The sequence below is a fragment of the Ictidomys tridecemlineatus genome, chromosome 7, assembly GCF_052094955.1.
Source record: "Ictidomys tridecemlineatus isolate mIctTri1 chromosome 7, mIctTri1.hap1, whole genome shotgun sequence".
Taxonomy (NCBI): Eukaryota; Metazoa; Chordata; class Mammalia; order Rodentia; family Sciuridae; genus Ictidomys; species Ictidomys tridecemlineatus.
The window spans coordinates 170,153,200-170,174,805 of record NC_135483.1 but is presented as its reverse complement, the minus strand read 5'-3'; the positions used below and the strand labels follow the sequence as shown (position 1 = coordinate 170,174,805).

The window sequence follows — 21,606 nt, the reverse complement described above, 5'->3', positions numbered from 1 at the left end:
GTCAGTGACACCACTGTTTAATCAAAATACAGCTATTAAATACATATCCTGCACAGAGTTTGGTGCTTAGAAACTTTAAGGGACAGACACAAAAGATGAGAAAAGTTTTCCTGCCATCAAGAAATTTAAAATGAAACTGGAAAATTAATGCAAGAGTGTGAAGAAGTGTTTAAGAAAAGTCTAAATAAAAATTGTACATTCAGGGCTGGGGTAGAATACTCGCCTAGTACGCATGAAGCCCTGGGTTTGATCCGAAGCACTGCAAAACTAATAAGTGCTAATGGATTAATTTGCAAAGTACAGTTTCAGCTGGAGTAGCCAGGGACGTCAATGTGGACATGGTTTTATAAACCAGATTCTGGAAAATGGGAAGGCTTTGCTTAGGTCAGAAAAAGATATGCCATGTAAAAGGCATAGGTACAAAAGCAAGAAGGCATGGGAACACTTTGAGACAGTAAATTAACAAGTTCGGCTGAACCTACGGTTTCATTTGTGAATTTAAGAGGCAATAAAGCAGGAAAAGTACATTGAAGTTTTTGACATGGTAGGATTCAAAAGCAGACTAAAGAATTTAGACATATCTTTAGGCAGTGAATTTTTTTTTTTAAGAGTGCTTTGAAAATTCTGGAACAATGATTTCCTCCTATTCAAAGGAGCTCCTCAAAGGGATACTAACTATATATAAGAAATGTGTAACTTTTAAACTACTCAGCACCATTCCCTAGGATAACAGAGAATTCATTGATATCCAAAATATTCAAATTCAAAGAGTCATTATCCCTTAAAGCAGTCTCATTTAGTCTTATAAATTAGAAAAACACACATTTAAATTTTTTCCTTAAAAGTGATTTTTATTTTTATTTCAAAAGTAAAATACTAGTTATAGTACAATTACAAAAAACAGCACAAATAGTCATAATTCCACCACCCATTGTTAACATTTATTATAAATTCTTTATTCTTTCTAATCATATTTTTACAAAAATGGAATATATTGAACATTCCATCGTATTACTACCCCTTCAATTAATCATATGAGCACTTTACATGCCATTTTATATATATATATATATATATATATATTTCCAAACAGAATGTTTAATGATTACATAGTATTTCATTTATAAGTGTAAGATAAAAACCCGTCTTATCTGACAAAAAAAAAAAAAACAGCAGTTGGTGAGTCAATAATTTTAAAAATATATCCCCACATAACCTTAATATTTTAACTTACATTAACACATGTAAGTTTCAGTTAGTTGGGCTTTTTTGCTTCATTGTTGTTTGGGGTTTTGGTTTTTGTTTTTCTGGGACAAATTAATTAGTTCCAAATCATGTGCTTAGAATCTAAAGACATTTCCAATCCAAGAGAATTACGATTAATGTTTAGGATTTTTTCACCACCTTTTACAATCATCCCATCCTACAAAATCTTTTTTTCCGATTCCAAAGCATTCTATTTATTTTTAATAATTTTAATGATATTTTTAAAGTGACAACAATCATCTTATTTCATTGGTTTTTGCAACATTTAAAACTGAATAAACCCACCTGGAGCAGTCAACAACAAATATCTGAACGGTGTGAGCTGTTTGTTTCTTTGTTTTTAAGAAACATTTCTTGTATATCTGAAATCTACACCGGGTGCAGAGATAAATATCAATAAAAATATTGTTGAAATGATTTTGTAGTTGTGTGGATTTCCAAACTGACTGCAGCTTTGTATAAGAGCTAACAAAATCCAAAATCCTCAGAGGAAATTTTTTCAACTGCCTGACAAAAGAGACGACAACTTAACAGAAAGTAAGAAAAGACAATAGAAGGAAAACTTTTTTTTAAAAATAAGACAATCTAAATTATCTATCAATGGGATAACAATTAGTAAGCAATCACCAAATAGTGCCCAAATAATATATAAAAAGATGATCTTAATTCCCAGTCACACAACACAAATAACTAATTTTCAACTTTCTTTTTTTTTTTTTTTTTTTTTTTTTGATTATCCACACTATGCCGCCTTCTCTGACAACAAGAATTATTCTGGACACTACCATTGGATCTTAATAAAATAATAATACGTAGTGAATACTTAATCTGAGCCAGGACACCGTCAATAGCTTTATATGCATTGTTTCATCTAAATAACAAACAGCTTTAAAAGGTAGGAATCAAGTCACTGCCATTCAACAAATTAGGGAACTTAAGTTTAGAAAGAAGTGATCTTTTTCCAAGTCTCACACCAATAACTAGTGAATATGTTCAGTTAATGTTTTGATCTTTTAACTTCTATAAAAACCTTTCTGTATTTTTGGAAATGCTAATTATTTTAATATTAGGGGAAAAGAACCTAATATACTGCAATAAACAATGTAAGTATTCCCCGCCTCCGCAAGAGAGAGAGAATGAAAATGAATAAAATTAACTTTTAGTTTAATTGCATCATTGCACCCATTTTGAATGCTGACAGTACTTTGGATCAGTGACTTTAAATTTATTTATCTTGACACCATAGAAAGCAATACATTTTATATTACAACCCAGCACACACTCACAGGCACACATGCGCAGTTAAAACAAGGTTTCACAAAACAATACCCTTCAGAACAAGTAATGTAGTCTGGTATTTTCTACGCTATTTTATTTCATCTTTTAAATGAATTTTTAAAATCCTACTCACGAACCACTAAATTAATTTTACAATTCGCCAATGGGTTGAAAACTGCAGTCTGAAAAACACTGCCTCAAGTTTTTAACAGGAATAAATAATATCTTTTGGATACCGGTTGCTACCCTGAATTCTGCTTATTTCTAGCCAATAAACTGGCCACTGCAGTGATACGTCATCAAATCTTTAGCGAGTTTCTTTCTAGCCATCGATGCTATAGTTACAATTTTACAGAGAAAAGTCCTCTATGTATTAAGTGAAAAAAATCAGAAAGTAAATACCCCACGGATGTAACGCAAATATAAATTCATGCATTTTCTAAAAAGAATGGACAGAAACACTCGAAATTGTAAAATTCTCTACTGAGGAGGAGTTTGCTACGGGCTTTCTTCATACCCCGTTTCCCCTCCCCCGTAGTATATTGCTGCAGTAAACTAACTAAATAAATAAATAAATAAAACGGATGCTTCCATTTTGGGGCGCAAAACATTTCAGTGCCTTGAGAACCAATATCGCCTCATGCATTTCTCCCATGCGCTACCAACAATCATCGCGTCAGAAAACCGAAGGAGCTGGAAAGGGCCTTCTCAGGAGCCAGTAAGGACGATGGCGTAATTCGACCAGATTTACACAACTGTTGCACGGCCGTAGTAAAACGATTATTAACACGCAGAGAGAGAGGAAAAAATCGAACGTTTCCAAAATAAACTCTAACCACCAGAGGCTGGTCCAGGCCCAGGTCCGGGACAGCTGGACACCACGCAGGGCACGGGGAAGCGGGTGTGTGCACAGGTGGCGCGGGGTCTCGCCCCACAGGTGCCCGGAGAGACGTGGCGGGGACGCGTCCCTCGGCCGGCCTCCGCTGGCCGCCCCCGCCCGGGCCGCCGCCCCAGGCCTCGCCGCCGGCCCCTCCGACCCAGGGCCCACCTCCTCCCCTCGCGCCGTCCGCCCGCCCGGCCCGGAGGCGCGGGCCCCGCTCGCGCCGCAGGGACAGGAAGGGACGCGGGGAGAGGGGAAGCCGAAGACCTGCGAGGAGGTGCGGGAGCCCGGCGAGCCGTCCGCCGTCCCTCAGGAGGAACAAGGCGCTCCGGGCGCCCGACGAGCAGGCCCCGCCCGCGGGCGTCGCCCGGGCCGCGCGCCGCCCCGGCCCGCCCCCGCCGGGCACTCACCTCCGCGGAGGCCGCCCGGATTCCTTCCGGGCCGCGGTGGGGACCGAGGCCGGGCTGGGCGCGCTCTCTCTGGATCCCGGTCCGCGGCGGCGTCTGGACTCCCGAGCCGTCCAGAGCGCCGCGGGGCCAGAAACCCGAGCCCCCGGCCGCTCCTGCCCGAGAGGAGAGGCGAGCCGGAGCGCGTCTCTCCAGACGCGGGCTCCGAGTCACGACTGGGCTCTCGCTGGCATCCACTGGCAACAGCGTTGCAGCCCCTCTGCAGGTTTGACGTCAGGGAAGGTGCGAAAACAGGGCCCCTTCTGACGCAGGAGCTGCGGCACCGCCCCCCGCCCACCCGCCCACCCACTCACTCGCTCGCTCGCTCCGAGGAGCCCCTGCCTCCCCCCTCTTAAAGCGGACACTGCCTTCCTGGTCCGGGCCCCACTCCTGGGCTTTGCAATCAATCCCGCTCCAGCTAGAATGACTAGGCTCACGGCGGAGTTAGGTCGTGAGATAGGAACCAAGATTTTACCATTTGAATTTAAAAAAATGGCCAAAGAAAAAATGGCTTGCCAATTCAAAGCAACATGTGAATAGCGAAAAGAAGACGGAGCATAAAGAGTAAATGCATTGCCTGTTCCCCTATGGATCCCGCAGTGAGGTGCCCCTCACAAAATCTACTGTTTAATGAGCATGTACTCTGTGCTAGGCACTGTATTTATAATTGCTAGATACTCTTCCATTTCATTTCGGGGTTAATGAAAAATGAATCCTATGGTCTCCCTTTGACAAAGAAAACTGAGGCTCCTTTAAGGAGTTTTAGGTTTACACTGCACAAGAAAGGGTTACCAATATTTACATCCATTTGTCATTCAATTACAATCCCCTACCTGCTAAGAATACAATGAGCAAAAACAGTTTAAATGTAACGGGGATACAAACCTAAACCAATTGCGTAGCGATAGCTACACAATATATAATCGGTGATAAAGAAATATTAATCATTTTCTAAAATTAGGAGCACCGCTGGAAAGCTATGTCTTACGAAAAAATAACTAGAAAAAGCAACTTTGTTCTTTGGCTGTTGCTACAATATACACCTCACTTCTGGTGCTGGGCACTCAACCCAGGGTCTCACACATGCTAGGTAAGCTCCAGCCCCTGGATTTATTTTAACACCAAAAAGTACTGATTTTTTTTTCTTTTTCAGGCGAGATTTTTCCACACGACAACCCTGGAATTAATGGGAGAAAACCCATTATACATTAGCTCAGCCACCAAGACATAATGTATTTTACACACGCTAAGTCATGCTCCGCTCGCCCAACACATTAACAAGATGCATCTTATAAACTTGGTCTCTTAATGTTGTTGGCAAGGTGGCAGTATTGCCTACAAGTACAAAAACTTGAACGTTGTTGTTCAGACTGTCTTTATTTCAAAAGAATGAAGTGTGTTGTTTTATAAAACTCACAACCCTAAATGGAAGGAAAGAATTAGCAGATACAGGAGTTGCTCAAACTTAAAACAGAGATTTACCTGGAGAAGGAGAGATTTTTCTAGAGAAAAGGATTTTTCTAGAACCAAAAATATTCCCACAGCCCTTAGAAAAGAGAGAGATGGGTGCCTACCATGCCCATGGCAGTGAGTTTCTCACCCCTACTGGGAAGAGAGAAATAGGACCAACTAAAAGCTCTTAAACTTCTCAGAGTCCCTAGTTGCCAGGTACATTACTTCTTAGTACATTCCGGGAACCCACATGAGAACAGTTGTAAGTATAAGCCCAATTCCCCAAACACACACCCCCCCAAAAAAAATGAAATTAGTTATTATTTCTGATGCCTGGATAGTCAACTATACGTTTTCTAAGCTTTAGTCAAAAACACCATCCTTCTTCCATCGAAGAAGGAAAATGTGTCCTGGATGTTACCTGAAATCACGGCATCTGGTAGCTGCCAACAATCAAAATTTGTGGAACATGGTCATCTGTTTGAAAGAAAATGCTCCATTCAATAGTGAAGCATTCTTTTAAGATTTGACATATCACCAACATTTTTGGTGGCAAAGACAGTATTGTGTGGAAATCACAGCCATCAACAACTGACTCAATAACTGTTTAACAAAAGTTAAGCTCTGAATGTGAAGATTTTGGAATCCTAAAGATCAGGATTGGATTTGAAAGCACCCATTTCTTCCCGAACATAGTTAATCTATACAGTAAAAGGCTCCTCTGTATGCGTTATCTCATATTCTTTAAGGAACAGTAAAAACTGCTTTTTCTTATTTCTGGAGAGAGAGAATTTTTTTAATATTTATTTTTCAGTTTTCGGCGGACACAACATCTTTGTTTGTATGTGGTGCTGAGGATCAAACCCGGGCCGCATGCATGCCAGGCGAGCGCGCTACCGCTTGAGCCACATCCCCATCCCTTTCTTATTTCTGGTACTGGGAATTGAACTCAGGATCGCTGTACTACGGAGCTACATCTCCAGTGCTGTCCCCCACTTTTTAAATTTTTTATTTTGAGACGACTCATCAGGTTGGCCTCGAACTTGTGATCTTCCTGCCTCAGCCTACCTGGGAACTGAGATTATAAACTGGCGCCTTGGGGCCTGAAAACTGCTCATTTATATCCAGAAATCATTCTAATAATGCCTTCACTATGTAATCCATTTAAGTTAACATTAGGCTAATTAATGTCTTAAGTGAAAAAGCTACAGGGAAAACCTAGATCCCACTGCTGAGTCACAGAATAATTTAGATCCTGTCAACTTGGAGTTTTTGTTATTCCCCCCCCCCAAATCCTACAACATGCACTTCATTCTACCCTTTTATAGATGGGTGAAGTCATTATGAAGTTTTTTCTCATTAGCCTGGCATTTTGCCTCTTTAAAGTGTACATATCAAAAATGGCAAATAAATTAAATAGACACTTTGACCAACAAATACACAAAAATACATTGCTATCAATCAGGGAAATGCGAATCAAAACTATATTTCGATTTCATCTCACACCCATCAGAATGGCAGTTATCAAGAATACAAATAATGCCGAATGTCTTCTTTGATATAATGGGGGGTGACTCAAAATAGAGCAGGGAGGAAAAGCATGAGAAGACAATTGCCATTAAATAGGGATGAGAGGTGCGTGGGAATGGGAGAGAGAAGGGGAATTGCACGGATGATGGTAGGAGACCCTCATTGTTATGCAAAATTACATATAAGATGGTGTGAGGGGGAAGAAAAAAAGAGAAAAGTGTCACAGTAGATTGGGTAGAGAGAGGTGATGGGAGGGGAGGGGAGGGGGGATAGGAAGGGTAGCAGAATACAACAGACACTAGTATGGCTGTATGTATAAACGTGGCTGTATAACCAATGTTAACCAATGCTGCAATCTGTACACGTGAAAAAATAAGAATTCATACCCCATTTGAATCAAATGTATGATATGTCAAGATCATTGTAATGTTTTAAGCAACTAATAAAAAAAATTTAAAAAAAAAGAATACAAATAATAATAAGTGCTGGAGAGGATGTAGAGAAAAAGGAACACTTTTACAATGTTGGGTGGCACTGTAAATTAGTATAACCTATAAACAGTATGGAAATGGGTATGGAGGTTTCTCCAAAGGCTAGGTAGGCATGGAGCCACCATATGACCCAGCTATACCACCCCTTAGTATTTCCCTGAAGAATTAGTCACCACACGTGCATACCCAGGTTTGTAACAGCACAATTTGCAATAGCCAAACTATTGAACCAACCTAGGTGTCCATCAGCAGATGAATAGATAAACAAAATGTGATATTTATACATAATGGAGTTTTATTCAGTCAAAAAGAAAAAAAATGGTGTAATTTGCAGGAAAATGGATAGATCTTGAAAAAATTGTGTTAAGTGAAATAAGTCAAACCCAGAAGATAAAGGGACGTGTGTTTTCTCTGATATGTGGAGACTAGTGAATAGAAGGGAAAAGTAGTGGGTAGGGAGCGAAAAGGGATTCTCCTGAAAGATCTCAGGAAGATCAGTGGAGTGAAGGAAGGGAACTTGGGGGAGTTAGATGAAAGGGAAAGGGAAAACACTGGGGAATGATACTGGCCAAATTATAGTTATATTGTGTACACGCATGAATATGTAACAATAAATCCCATCATTATGTACAATTAAAATGCACCAATAAAAAAATATAGGAGGGCAGGGTTAGCGTTGTAGCTCAGTGGTAGAGCGTTTGCAAAGCATGTGTGAGGCACTGGGTTTGATTCTCAGCACCGCATATAAATAAATTAAATAAAGGTCCATCAACAACTAAAAATAATTTTTTAAATGTAGGGGGAAAGAATATATGTCTAGCAGCCGTCATTGTGCATGCCCACAATCTCAGTGACCTGGGAGAGCAAGGCAGGAAGATTGTAAGTTCAAAGACAGCCTGAGCAATTCAGGCTCAAAATAAAAACGGCTGGGAGTATATCTCACTGGTAGAGAAGCCCGGGTTCAATCCCCAATACAGAATTTAAAAAAAAAAAAGTATATGCCCCCCAGCACAGTGGCGCACACTTACAATCCCAGCTACTTGAGAGGCTGAAGCAGGAAGATTGAAAGTTGCAGAAATGAAAAAGTCATCAAATAAAATAGGGTTATGGATATAGCTCAGAGATAGAGTGCTCTGTGTAACATTCATGAGGCCCTAGATTCAATCCCTGGTACCACAAAAAGAGAGCAAGAGTATATGTCAACTTTAAGGGTAAAGGATTCACTCATATGACCCATCCAAGTTATGACTGAAGATTAATGAGAAGCTTCCCAAAATATTTCCATTTTGCCTCACCCTCTATAAAATAAACAAAAAATTAATTTACAAGATAGTAATGTTACTGTCCTCATCTCAATGGTTGTTAAAACAAAAAGATTAGTGAAAACATGTTATGAAATATGATTAATGAAAAACTAAAGTAGATGGTTTGAAGTTGCAGAGGTATTCTATGGACTCATGGAGGAGGGCAGTGTAAGTGTGAGAATGAGGGTGCAGAGGCAGATGAGTCACATCCCCACCGGTGATAAAGGAATTTAATATACAATATCTACCCAGTCAGCAAACCCCCAAATAGCAATATAAGCCTATTTTTATTGAAACATAAAGATAACCCACCAAAACTTCAAAAACTTTTTAAAAATAGTTATTTCTGGTTCAGCACAGTGGTACCAACCTATTATCGTAGCTACCAGGGAGGCTGAGGCAGGCAGATTGCAAGTTTGAGATTAACCTGGGCAACTTAGCAAGACCCTGTCTCAAAAATAAATAAATAAATCAAAAGGACTGGGGATATAGCTCAGTGATCCAACGCTTGCCTTGGATACTCAAGACCTACCCTAAGTTTAAATCGCAATATGGGGCAGCAGGGAGTTACTTCGTGGTTGGGGACATAGCTTAATAGAAGGTCCTGGGCTGCTGCTTCTTTTTTTTTCCCCCCCTCTGAACTGGGATTGAACCCAGGGGATCTTAACCACTGAGCCACATCCCCAGCCTTTTTCTATATCTTTAATTTAGAGTCAGGGTCTCACTGAGTTGCTTTGAACTTGCAATCCTCTGCCTCAGCCTCCTAAGCTGTTGGGATTACAGGTGCACGCCACCAAGCCCGGCTCTGGGCTTGATTTTTGATTCCCAGTAACAAAACAAAACAAAAAATTAAGTTAAAAGTTACTTCAATGTATCGGGAGATATAGGCAAAGGAGTAGGAAGATGAGGGACTACAAGTGTAAGATCATAATAAGGTCTTGCCCATATTGAAGTAAAACTATGCACAACAAAATTTTAACTTCTCTGTTATAGACTTCCCGTACTATTCTTCCTTCAATCTAGTTTTTTCTGTCATTAAATTTTCTGGCTACACCCACAATACAGCAACTTCATACAAAGACATAGTACAACGAGCTGGGGCTGTAGCTCAGGGGTACAGCGCTTGCCTCGCATGCATGAGGAGCTGGGTTCAATCCTCAGCACCACATACAAATAAGTAAGTAAAATAAAGATACTGTGTCCATCTACAACTAAAAAATATTTTTTAAAAAGACATAGTACATTTCTAATAATTCCTTATCAATTCATCAATTCGTACTCTGTTCTATTCCTTCATACCTCCCCGTCTTTTTTCATTCTCTCCTTTCTCTCTTTTGCATCTATTTGCCTCCCCTCTTCCCTTTTCAATCCTCCTCTTGCTGGCAGAAGCATGACCTGAAGCCCTCAAAGAAAGTGTTTTTAACTTCTGGAGATTATCCGGACTGAAAATATTACTACCTTCAAACTTGTTCCTTTCTTTAATTCAAAAGTCATCCACAGCTATGTCTTCTAGGGTGTTCATTTAAAGAAAAAAAAAATAACGTTGGGTGCGGTGGTGCAAGGCAGTAATCCCAGCAACTCAGGAGGTTGAGGTAGGAGAATCATAAGTTCAAAGCCAGCCTCAGCAATTTAGCAACTTAGCAAGTACTCAGAATTAAAAATTTAAAAAAGGGATAGTGATGTGGCTCAGTGGTTAAGCACCCCTGGGTTTGATCCCTCGTATGAGAAAGAATTACTATTACCTTTTCATATGATGAGTTCATCAATATGAATCTGTATTTTTAAGTTTTTCCCAAACTCAGGATGTTGAGGCAGGAGGATTACAAATTCTAGACCGGCCTCAGTAATTTAGCCAGACCCTGTCTCAAAATAAAAAATGAAAAAAGCTGGGGATGCAGCCAGGTACGGTGGCACATGCCTATAATCCCAGTGGCTCGGGAGGCTGAAGCAGGAGGATTGTGAGTTCAAAGTTAACCTCAACAATTTAGCGAGTCCCTAAGCAGCTCAACAAGACCCTGTCTGTAAATAAAATATTTTAAAAGTCTAAGGATGTGGCTCAGTGATTAAGTTACCCCTGGATTCAATTCCCAGTACCAAAAAAAAAAAAAAAAAAAAAAGCAGTTGGGAATGTAGTTCAGTGGTAGAGCACCCTGGGTTCAATCCACAGTACCGCCAAAAAAATAATAAATAAAACAAAAACAAAAGCTTTTCCACTATTTAAACTCACAAACATTTTCACTACTTGACTGGCAACAATACAAAACTATCCCCTCACTTTCTTGGTCTGATTTTGGCCAAAGGTTTAGCATTTTGTTGGGGATATTTTGTAGTGGTTTTCTCACCTCATACTGAGAATTGAACCCAGAGATGTTTTACCATTGACCTATATCCCTAGCTTTTTTATATTTTTAATTTTGAGACCAGATCTCACTGAATTGCCTAGGCTGTATTTGAACTTGCTAAACTCCTGCTTCAATCTCCCAAATTACCCAGATCAAGCCTGGCACATTCTGCATAATTTGCAGCCTCTTAACTGACACTAGGATTGCTGTATGTATACACATGGATGTATAACCAATGTGATCCTGCAATTTGCAGCCTCTTATTTGTTTTATATGCTGCTCTGCAGAGCAATATGCCAGCATCTGTCTTACAAGACATGTGAAGAAACAAGCCGCTGGATCTTGGGTACTATGGTTTGCAGATTCCACTAGCTCTGTTGGGTCCCAGGCAATGAGACACCATACCAGTAATAATGTTGGGGCCAGGCGTATGTAGTGCCTCACACTTGTAATCTCAGCAACTCAAGGATCGAGAGTTCATCGTCAGCAATGGTGAGGCACTAAGTAACTCAATGAGACCCTGTCTTTAAATAAAATACAAAATAGAGCTGGGGATGTGGCTCAGTGGTTGAGTGCCCCTTATTTCAATCCTTGGTAGGAAAAAAAAAAGTAATGTTGGGTTCAAGAATATCCTCTCAGTTTTTTACAATAACCAAGTTGTGAATGCTCAGATCAGCTGGATGTGGTGGTGCCTGCCTGTAATCCCAGCAATTTGGGAGGCTGAAGCAGGAGGATGTTAAGTTGGATATTTCATCAATTTATTGAGACCCTTTCAAAAAAAATTTTTAAAGGGCTGGTTATGTAGCTCTTGGATTTAATCCTTAGTACCACAAACAAACAAAACCTGAGAACACTCAGATCAGCATCTGAAATGTAACCTCAAACAGATTTGCACTTTTCTTCCACAGTTCCTACTCAATAGTGGACAGACAAGGTCATGGGTCAAGACATAAAGATCACTGGTCACAGTGGCAAATACATGTAAATCCCTGCTATGTGGGAGGCTGAGAATTGAAAGTACAAGAAAAGCTATAACACAACTATCTCAAAATAAAAAGGGTTGGGGTGTAGCTCAGTGGTAGAGCACTTACCTAGTTTGAGCAAGCCCCTAAGTTTAACACCTAGTACCGGGAGGGGAGTGGGGAAAAAAAGGCACCCTAATTTGGAGGAAATAAGAAACTTTGTCATTCCTAACACTGACTCAGACCATAGGACTCTCATTCTTCACCCAGAGTGCTGGCAGCAACTTAGATGACAATACGCTGCTCATAAAAGGTGTGAAGTTGGACTGGGGTTGTGGCTCGGTGGTAGAGTGCTCACCTAGCACGTGGGAGACCCTGGGTTCGATCCTCAGCACCTCGTAAAAATAAATAAGTGAAATACAGGTATTTTTTTAAAAGTATCATGTTTTAAAAAAATGTGAAGTTGCTAGGTGTGGTGGCACATGCCTGTAATCCCAGCTGCTGGGAAGGCTGAGGCAGGAGGATCACGAGTTCAAAGCCAGCTTCAGCAAGGGCGAGGCACTAAGCAACTCACACAGATCCTCTAAATAAAATACAAAATAGGGCTGGGGGTGTGGCTCAGTGCCCCTGAGTTCAATCCCCCATACTGTCCCCTTCCCTGCAAAAAAACTGTGACATTTGCGTTTGTCCTTTACTTCAATAGGTTTAAGACAGCCAATGGCTGGATGTAGATATTCAGTTTCATCTGGAAGCAGCTGATTGCCACCAATATCCCCCCAAAAGAGTGACTTATTCCATTTGAACATACACTGCTATAAGGAAAAATTTAGAGGCTATTTCAATTTTTGTGGACCCTAAATAATTAATCAGTGGCATTAAATATTATGATATGCAAAGAGCAGCAGAAAGTTTTGTAATGCTAAAGCACCACAGGCATTGTATTGACTATGTTTTCTTAATTTTTTTTCTTTTTGGTACCGGGAATTGAACTCAAGGGCTTTCAACTATTGAGCCACATCCTCAGCCCTATTTTGTATTTTATTTAGAGACAGGTCCTCACTGAGTTGCTTAGCAACTTGCAGTTGCTGAGGCTGGCTTTGAACTCACTATCCTCCTATCTCAGCCTCCCTAGCCACTAGGATTACAGGCGTGCGCCACTGTACCTGGCTATTTTTCTGTATTTTTGATACAATTAGAAGCTTTCTGACTTGAGGAATCACTTCTCCCAGGGTAAAAAATTCCTAGAGAGAGCTGGGGTTGTGGCTTAGTGGTAGAACACTTGCTTTGCATGTGTGAGGCTCAGGGTTCAATTGTCAGCACCACATTTAAAAAAAAAAAATAAAGGTATTGTGTCTATTTACAACTGAAAAAAGATTTTAAAAAATTTCTTCAGAAAGCATATTTAACTTTTCCCTATGCAAAGCAACCGATCCCTTGTCCATAGCCCTCAAACATCTCCTTTAATTTGACCTCTACTATCAGGGCACTATCCTCTGCCCAAAGGACTTCAAGCCAGGGGCTGAGATGTAGCTCAGTGGCAAAGCTCTTGTCTTGCAAGCTCGAAGCCCTGGGTTTGTTCCTCAGTTCCAAAGGAAAAAAAAAAAGAAGAAGATGACGACTTCAGACGAGGTTCCAGACAACTGAAGATTTACCATATAACCTTGGGGCTAATGAAATTATACAAACTATGCTGTTCTAAATTTGTATTGATTTGTACCACTTGCTTACCTTAGTCATCGATCCATGATCCATTTGGTGAAACAAGAAGGTGATAAAGGTTCCCACCCTCAGTTCCCCTCTCTGCCTGTTCATTTCATTTAGGCACTTCCCTGGCTGTCCCTGTGAAGTGCCATACCTCCCGTGTCCTGGGGATCCTGAGCATTAGAAAACGGAAAAAACGGGAGTTGTGGCTCAGCAGTAGTGTGTTCGTCTAGCACTGGGTTCGATCCTCAGCACCACATAAAAGTAAACAAATAAAGGTTAAAAAAAAAAAAAGATGCAGTCATCGCCTTAAAAAATTTTTTTCCGTCCTTTTTGGCTATCATTTTTGAGTCTGTGTTTGCATTATATCTGCCCAAGTCAAATTCTGCGTATATTGTTAGAACAATTGGGACAATGAGCAGGGTAGTTGGAACCAGGGATGACGAATTAAATTCTTCCATTGCTCTGGGCTTTATTGTAACTGGCCCCATAGACAGTGGCCACTGCCTGACAAGGTACCGCTGGTGTGCGCAGGCTTGCTGGTTGATGGCTACTGATCATGTTGTTTCTTATTGAGTATTGCACTATTTTCCCAACATCCAATTGGGTAGCTGGAATAGCTGAGTCCTCCCTGAAGTGCTGCTTGGAGCTATGCTAGAGTACACATAGTCCCGGCCTAGAGGAATGCCACTTGTAGCATGGCACAAGATACAGGACCATCTGCAATGCCATGAAGCATTCCAGGAAAATGCTAAGTACTGGGATAGCCCAGAGTGAACCATACACAAGAAGACTCCCCTGGAGAATGACTGCTCAAAGTATCTGACTGCGGAACTTCAATGCTTCCAAGAAAGTTGCTTATTTTGTTTGTTTTTTGTTTGTTTGTAGTTGTAGATAGACAGAATGCCTTTATTTGTTTATTTTTGTATGTGGTGCTAAGGATCGAACCCAGTCAGTGTTAAGGATTGAACACTGCGCCTCACGCCTCACGCAAGGCAAGCGCTTTACCACTGAGCCCCAGCCCCAGCACGAACTATTTGTTTTATCCAATACACCTGATAAGGTACTTACTAAAACAGATTTATATTTACAAATACATAACTCTTGCAACTCAAAAGCTTGTCTATCAAAAACTTGAGAGTCATTCATGTAATCAAGAGTGATAAAGCCTTTGTCTCCCAGTCTCTCTGGGAGGATAGGATCCTAACTTAGAGAACCGCTGCTGTCTTTTTTTTTTTTTTTTTTTTGGTGCTGGGGATTGAACCCAGGGCCTTGTGTTCCTTCCTTCTTTCGCATGGAAGTCATGTATTTGGAAACATTATGCATTGTATATACTTAAATTACAAGCCACCTGCTCACATTTGTTTCCTGCTTAAAAGACTGAAGAGTCAAAAGTTACCTAACTTGCCGGGCATGAAGGCGCACATCTGTAATCTCAGCAGCTGCGGAGGCTGAAGCCAAAGGATTGCAAGTTTGGGGCCAGCTTGGGAAATGTAGCGAAATCCTGTCTCAAAATATGTTTAAAAGCAGCCAGGCACGGTGGTGCACGCCTGCAATCCCAGTACCTTGGGAGACTGATGCATGAGAGTGAAGCCAGAGGATCGCCAGCCTTAGCAATTTAGCGAGGTTCTGAGCAACTCAGCAAGACCCTGTCTCTAAATAAAATACAAAAGGGCTGGGGATATGGCTCAGTGGTTACATGCCCCTGGGTTCAATCCCCAGTACCCCCCTCAAAGAAAAATTACATGATTTGATAAGAATCAAATGAAAGAAGAACATTAAGCTCAATATTCCTAGAATTAGAATGAATTCTAGAACAATACAAGAGTTAACAGCAGAGGTAGCACAACACCTGAAATCTTACTTAGGAGGCTGAAGTAAGAGGATTGCAAATTTGGAGACAGCCTGGGAAATGTATGGAAAGCCTGTCTCAAAATACGTTAAAAGCAACAGGTGGGGTGGCCCACGCCTGCAATCAGCTCAGGAGGCTGACTCAGGAGGACCAAAAATTCAAACCCAGCTTAGCACTTAGCGAGACCCTGTCTCAAAATAAAAAACATAAAAAATGCTGGTGATGTGGCTCAGTAGTTAAGCGCCCCTGGGTTCAATTGCTGGTACCAAAAGGAAAAAAAAAAAAGGCAGTGGCAGGAGAGGGACGCATTGCTGGGGATGTAGCTCAGTGGCAAAGCACTCTTGGTTTGATTCCCAGTACTATTAAAAGAGTTAGGGAATTATATTACTATGACTAACAATACTAAAATACCGGCTGGGGATGTGGCTCAAGCAGTACCGCGCTTGCCTGGTTCGATCCTCAGCACCACATAAAAATAAAAATAAAGATGTTGTGTCCGGGGCTGGGGATGTGGCTCATGGGGCTGGGGATGTGGCTCAAGCGGTAGTGTGCTCACCTGGCATGCGTGCGGCCCGGGTTCGATCCTCAGCACCACATACCAACAAAGATGTTGTGTCCGTCGAGAACTAAAAAATAAATATTAAAAATTCTCTCTCTCTCTCTCCTCTCTCACTCTCTCTTTAAAAAAAAAAGATGTTGTGTCCACCGAAAACTAAAAAATAAATATTAAAAATATTCTCTCTTAGGGCTGGGGATGTGGCTCAAGCGGTAGCGCACTCGCCTGGCATGCGTGCGTCCTGAGTTTGATCCTCAGCACCACATACAAACAAAGATGTTGTGTCTGCCGAGAACTAAAAAATAAATATTTAAAAAATTCTCTCTCTCTCTCTCTCCCTCCCTCTCTCCCTCTCTCTCGCTCTCTCTTTAAAAAAATTCTCTCTCTCTAAAAAATAAATACTAAAATATATATTAACATGCCAGCACTGACTAATAATAAAATATATTACCAATCAGTATCTCAATCAGAAACAAAACTTTCTGATGTTGAAGAAAATTCTTAAGCCTTTTTCCCTTGCAGTTCTAATTTGGTACAAATGCTCTAACTTAGAACATTTAGGTCCTGAGAAATATGACAAATCTGTCCTTCTATGCTCGCTGCTGCAACTACTGATGGTTTGTCTGATTTTTTCCTCAAGGACAGTTCGGAATGTTGATTTGTTTACAGTAATAATTAAACTCATATATTGGCCTGAAAGACACCATTTCATTCCTTACAAAATTTTTATTGATTCTAAGTGATTTATAACTACTATATAAAAGTATGTATGCAATTTCTGTGTCAGCCGTTTGAGGACTTTCATGCAAAATATAAGCATCCTTCTGATTTGCAACATACTCTAATAATACAAAGGTAAAATAATTTTCTTTCTTTTTTTTTAAAGAGAGAGAATTTTTTGACATTTATTTTTTAGTTTTCGGCAGACACAACATCTTTGTTTGTATGTGGTGCTGAGGATCGAACCCGGGCCGCACGCATGCCAGGCGAGCGCGCTACCACTTGAGCCACATCCCCAGCCCCTGTAAAATAATTTTCAATAAGTACTGTCCTTCAACTTTTACGGTATCTCTTAGGATTCAGTGTCAGAGTTCTGAACATACATCAAATCCAAATTCGTCTCCAACAACTTGAGGATATCTCCCACTGCAAGTTGGACATTTATAAAATCCCTTTATCAAGTGTTTCAAGCAACTGTGTAACTGTTACTGCAACAACTAAAACATGTCCACTATGAAAAGGACCACCAAGCAGTCCTGCGAAGTGAAATCCTTCACTGGATGTACTCAGATTTAAAGCACCTGAATTAAGTAGCACAATATCAGCGCAAACAAACAGCACGACGACGTAATGCTAGTTATTTCCAATGGCTCTTGGCTCATCTTATAGTAATTTCATGACCATCTAATTTCACATCAACTTGGAGAGAACTAACATACATAACCTACAAACAGAAGAATGAGAAATTAAACTCCATTTATGTATGAGGTGTCAAAAAAGGTTATGTAGAAACAGGAAAATATTTATGACCCATTGTAGTATAATAATATATACTTTATAACTACGTATAAATAAATTGAGTGAAAATGGAAAGTAGTGAGCATACATAAAAGAAAAGAATTGTTGTAGTAGGGTAAAAGTATTTGTTAAAATAATTTTTTAATGGTAGTTGGACACAATACCTTTATTTAATTTATTTATTTTTATGTGGTGCTGAGGATCGAACCAAGGACCTCGAATGTGTGAAGCCAGCGCTCTATTGCTCAGCTTACCCCAACCCCGCTTTTTTTGTTTTGTTTTGTTTTGTTTAACATAAAATCATTCATTTAAAAAAAATGAATGTTGGGCTGGGGATGTGGCTTAAGCGGTGGCGCGCTCACCTGGCATGCGTGGGGCTCTGGGTTCGATCCTCAACACCACATAAAAATAAAATAAAGATATTGTGTCCACATGAAACTAAAAAATAATTTTTTTTTTTAAAAAAGACGTGGGCACAGTGGCGCATGCCTGTAATCCCAGCGGCTCGGGAGGCTGATGCAGGAGTATCGGAGTTCAAAGCCAGATCAGCAATGGCAAGGCACCAAGCAACTCAGTGAGACCCTGTCTCTCAATAAAATACAAAATAGGATTGAGTATGTGGTTCAGTGGTTGAGTGCCTCTGACTCCACTCCCAGGTACAAGAAAGAATGAAAGAACAAAAGAAAGAAAGAAATCTGTCATGGACATTCCTGGAAACCCACATAGGGCATTTGTTTCATATATTCTTCCAAAATCAAACTCAGTTTCCAAGCCTGTAAAATGTACTCCCAATTCATTTTATATGGGAATCTTACAGTTTTTCTGTTCATTGTGGTGCTGGGAATCGAACCAAGGGCTTTTCACATGCAAGGTCAGCTCTCTACCAACTGAGCTATATCCCCAGCTTGTGTTATCTTTTTGTTATAATTTAAATGAAGCATTTAAGCAATCACCACTAAAAACCAAAGGTGAATTCACAAAAAGGTTTTCATGGCTTTTGTAAATTGATATTTATCAATTCACCGTGAAAGATATTGCAACAGGTACAAATGAACAGCCAGTGGGAAGCTGTGCGTGGGGCCAAGAGTGAGGTGGGAGTGCACAGCCCCTGCCCTCTCTGATGCCACCGTCCAGGCACCCCTTGCCTTCTGCTGTACCTAATTGCCTTAGCACATTTTCACTTCTCTGACTCTCCCAACCCCTTTACTCCCTTTTCTCTTATACTCCCTTTAAAACACCCAAATTACCCCTGTTCAGATCATAAGGGAGCTCCGTTCTTTCCCCATCAGTAGTTACTGGACAAAATATGTTTCCACCACTTCGGCTAATGCCATGCTGTGTTATCTTTGACACTTTTCTGGTGTCACAACTCGGTCTGAATCAGAACTACCCTCGGGACCACGGACCTCTCCTCGTACACAGTGTTCGCTTCGGTACCTGGTAGGGAGCCCGACTCCCAGTCTAGTGCTCTGGACAAACATCCACTGAAGTATGGTAAGGAAGGATTTTGATTCTTACCATTCTGGGTGTCCAACATGAGGCTGGGTTTGAGTACTAGGCTTCTTCTGAAAGGTACTTCTGGAGCTAAAGTTCTTTCTTGGGACCCTAGTTTTGAGTGGGATTCATTCCCTGACAGGCTGAACCACATCTCTAATCCTTGTTATTTTATTCTGAGACAAGTTCTTACTAAATGTCAAGGCTGGCCTCAAACTTTCGAACCGACTGCCTTAGCCTCCTGAGTCGCCGCTGGGGTTTTAGGCACTCAACACAGCACCTAGACTAAAAAACGTTTTCCAGCCTCCTTATGAGGTTTTTCTGTTCTCTGTACACGATCTAGTTTCTCTCATGGGAACTTCTCAGCCCCTCAGGCTCAAAAGAGTCTGGAATCCCTGTGACAATATGCTTTACCACTATATTCGTAATTCTTTCGTTTTCTTTCTTGTTGGCAAAATTTGGAATTATGATCACCCTTCTGGGGCTCCTGATATAAACCCAAATAAACCCACTGAAGGGGAGACTTAGAGCAAAAACAAACAAACAAACAAAAATCTCAGATACAGAATTTATTTAAACTAGTATGAGGAAGTTTAAAAAAGTCGGGTTATTTATCCAAACTTCAAAACTGTTGAGGCTTTTTTAACAATTTTTATATCGTTGACAGACCTTTATTTTATTCATTTATTTGTATGTGGTGCTAAGAATCGAACCCAGTGCTTCACACAGGCGAGGCAACTGCTCTACCACTGAGCCACAGCCCCAGCCCTGTTGAGGTTTTTAAAGCATATCTTTGGACACTATTTTCTGACTCAGTAATACCTCAGAAACCCCGTATTTCACTCCCAGGTCTCTCCTGAATCTTTCTCTCCAAGGATGTCCTCCACCAACCAAATCACTAGCTCCTCAATTCCTGTAACTGTAGGATTTACCACCACCAGACCCCCACCTCCTAAAGGAGAAGCCTGGGTACAGCAGGCACCAGCTCCCAAGCCAGGCTGACAGAAGAAATAACATTTAAACCTTGGTCTAGGTCCAATTTATATGCCACCACCACGGACTTCTAACCCCCAAAGGGCATGAAATAAAAAACTTAATTTAAGGTTGTTCTGGGGGCAAACTTTATGAGATTAACTAACCTATATCAAACTTGTACACATATTGGTGGGACCTAGAAATGCCTCCGTCTAGTTTGAAAAAGCCCAATGTACCGCCATTTCTTGGGAACTTCAAGGGTCTCAAACTGTCCCTGACTCCCAGCAAGGAATGGGGGAACTGAGTGTCAGGGTGCATGCCTCTAATCTCAGCAATTTGGGAGGCTGAGGTAGGAGGATCACAAATTTAAGACCAGCCTCAACAACTTAGAGAGACCATGTCTCAAAATAAAAAGGACCAGTGATGTATTTCAGGGGAAAGTTCAATCTCTAGTACCCACTCCCAAAAAATGAGGGAAATAAGAGAAAAATCATTCATTACCACTGGATAAGTAGTGACCTCAGGGTCCTCCCCAACTGTTGAGGACTAAGGGATTCTGGACCCAATGTCACTATTGCACACATTCGTTCCAGTGGTAACAAATGATTTTGGAGCTCATTGTGGGTTACACTTTTTAAATTTTTCTAATTGTTTTAATTGCAAGAGCAGAAAAGAAGCCAAAAAGGAGCAGCAGGTAAAGATAAATCTTGAAACAAACAAATGCAAGCCAAAGGGAAAAGAGACTAAAGGAGGATTTCAAGTTTGAGGCCAGCGTTGGCAATTTAGCAATAACCCCTCTCAAAATAAAAAAGACTGGAAGTATAGCCCAGTGGTGGAGAATCACAGGTTCCATCCCCAGTACAAGGGGGAGGAAAAGGGAAAAGGAGAGCAAAGGGAAAATAGGTTGAAACGGCTAACCAGGAACTGGAGACTTTTATCTGCAGAAAATAGAGAAAGCAAAAACAACGGAGTGCAGCTTCTGGTGAAGCAGGAGAAAAAGAAGCCAAGTGTGATTAATATTATATACCGTGTCTAATCAATGGTTCCCCATTTCTCTTCTGGTGGAATCCAGAGTAATGCTTTTAGCAACTGCTTTGAAAATACACAAGTAGTTCTGGAAACATTTTTTGAGATGGAGGGAAACATTTTTGAAATGTTCTATTGTTCAAGTTTTAATTTTTTTCTTCCAGTACTAGGGATTGACCCCTGGGCCTCACAAATGCTAGGCAAGCACTCTAACACTGACCTACATCCCCAGCCCTTCTGAAAAATTTCATTTTATTTTGATACAGGTTGCAATAAGTTACCCATGCGGGCCTTGAACTATGACCCTTCTGCTTCAACCTCCCCAGTAACTGAGGTTACAGGTGAGTGTCATCATGCCAGCAAATACTTTTTTAAAAAATAATTTATTGTTATTTCATTTTGATACAATCAGAAAATAGTGAGATATTAAATTATAGGCAGCTTGAACTGTCTTGGGGGTCCTCTTATCATTCTATGGGAGGATAGTGATGGTATCGGGCTTATTTCTTATAATAAAAAGCTGTCATGAATTT

At 40.7% G+C, this 21,606-nt stretch overlaps 1 protein-coding gene across 3 annotated transcripts in view; it reads right to left on the bottom strand.

The window, feature by feature from the left end:
- Positions 1-4,123, bottom strand: part of Zdbf2 (zinc finger DBF-type containing 2) — a 42,788-nt gene extending 38,665 nt beyond the window's left edge. For 2 of the 3 annotated variants that reach the window (XM_078017896.1, XM_078017897.1), the window contains exon 1: positions 3,835-4,123. The gene's annotated coding sequence lies outside the window, so the exon portion shown is untranslated. The remainder of the gene's footprint in view (positions 1-3,834) is intronic. The other variant, XM_078017898.1, reaches the window with a different exon arrangement.
- Between the last annotated feature and the right edge of the window lie 17,483 nt (positions 4,124-21,606).